Source organism: Priapulus caudatus, unplaced genomic scaffold (genome assembly GCF_000485595.1).
Source record: "Priapulus caudatus unplaced genomic scaffold, Priapulus_caudatus-5.0.1 Scaffold5650, whole genome shotgun sequence".
NCBI classification, from domain to species: Eukaryota; Metazoa; Priapulida; class Priapulimorpha; order Priapulimorphida; family Priapulidae; genus Priapulus; species Priapulus caudatus.
Window position 1 is genome coordinate 1 of NW_014582711.1, and position 1,966 is coordinate 1,966.

The following is a 1,966-nucleotide window of genomic DNA, read 5'->3' on the forward strand; positions in this document are numbered from 1 at the left end:
GACACCTATGCCATCTATGCCGACTCGGCGCCCGCGTGTCTGAAAAATCTCTAGATAACCGATTAGCCTTTGGCTCAGACGCCGCCGTACCGCCGTACACGCCGTATAAGGAATAATGGGCGGGGCTTACGGTCTAACTAAAATGCGGATTTACGAGGAAATTCGAGGGCGCAGCGTGCTAAATAGCAGGTCATTTTTGTTAACGAGCCACTAGCTATCGATTAAGACAATTCGCGAGTAGATTGATGCGGCAGAACGTTAGATCAGCGATTCCCTGCTTCTGCGGTATAGATGTAAACTTTGGCGATGAGGGGCGGGGGGCGATGCCTGTGTTAGCGTGGCACTGCGTGCCAATCATCGGGGCTGCGCCCTGATCACGCCCGTCACGTCCAGAGAGACATGATACAAGGTTGCGTTGCACAGGCTGTTGATCATGAGGCGCTGAGCGGCGCCGACAACACGCGCTGTTCCGCGGGATATATGCCGCGGGATGTAGGCCCGGCGCACGTATCGACAGCGGTGAGCGGATGATCTTGTGGTTTTGTAAAATAGCAAAACATATGGCCCAAGGATAGAGAACATGGGTCCCAATAAAAGCAATGTGCCTAACCCTAACCCTAATTCTAACCCTAACCTATTATATTGATATAATATTAGATTTATATTGATGTAAATAACATTGGTTTTATTGGGACCCATGTTCTCTATCCTTGAACGAAACATATACCCGGCATTATACACTGTACTGTAGTCTGTACATATAGTAATTAGTATACTGTGGCGGTGGTACCGGTTCACGGTTGCCGCAAGCCGTGTGCTTGCAGGGGTTGAGCTTGCCCTTGGGGTATTAAATGTTGTGTTTGTAATCGGTTCTTTGTTTGTAATGTCTTTATGTGTGTTTCATGTGTGTTTTGTACAGTGTTTTGTAACGTATCGCAGCAATTACGCACTAACCGGCGGATTCGATGGGGGCTGCCATTCGTTGCGGTTTTAACCCCCTCTAGCGACCGAGAGCGGCGCTAGCGTAGGAAACAGTAACCTACCACCAGGCTAGCCGCCACCAGCCCAGCTGCTGTCGGGCGCGCGAATTTGCGATTCCCAAACCGAGAATAGAAGAGAAATTGCTATGGAAGAAAAATTGAGCAACGCGATGGGCTAGAAAATGTTTAGGACACGCCCACTATCACACGCACACCATCGGCATCGCGCATTTTGCACAGGGGCTTATTTATTTTATTTCTTATTATTTTTGGGTAATTTTGTTTTATTTTAGAATTAGTGTTACGGTTAGGATTAAGGTTAGGATTCGGGTTAGGGTTGTGGTTAATGTTAGGGTTAGGGTTAGGGTTAACTGATTTCTATATCTCCAACTTTAGTATCTGTGTGAGTGGGTCAACGCTAGACTGTTCGCTTGTGGTTTTATAAAATAGCAAAACATATACCCATCATACACTGTACATACTAATTCTGTTACGCTTGCAATAGGTGTTTTAGGGGCGAGGGCGGTTTGGGTCATGGATATGGCCCAGTCATATGTATTTAATAGAAAAGTGAAATGCAAGCAAATTAAAGCAAACATGATTAAGTTATCTAAGAACTGAAACAAAGATGAATAATTAAGGCATCTAAGAAGTCAAACGTTAATTTTAAGATAGAATACAGTCAATTAAACGGAGTTTAACGTGCGCATTGCAAACGACCAAGGGCGGTATGAGGGATTGAAATAACTTCTTATACCAAGTATAATCATAGGCATAGACCATAGACTTCTAATATGTATAATTTCATAAATAGGTCGATCATAGGATATAACATTAGTATACAAAATTGCCAAATTATGTCGAATCTCTATGGAACTATATAGATCTATGTGGTCGATCCATGGGGGTGACAAAGAGGCGGCGGGTATGGGTGTCCTCCCCGCGAAGCTTGGCTAAATCTTGAAAATGTCGATCGCAGAAGATGG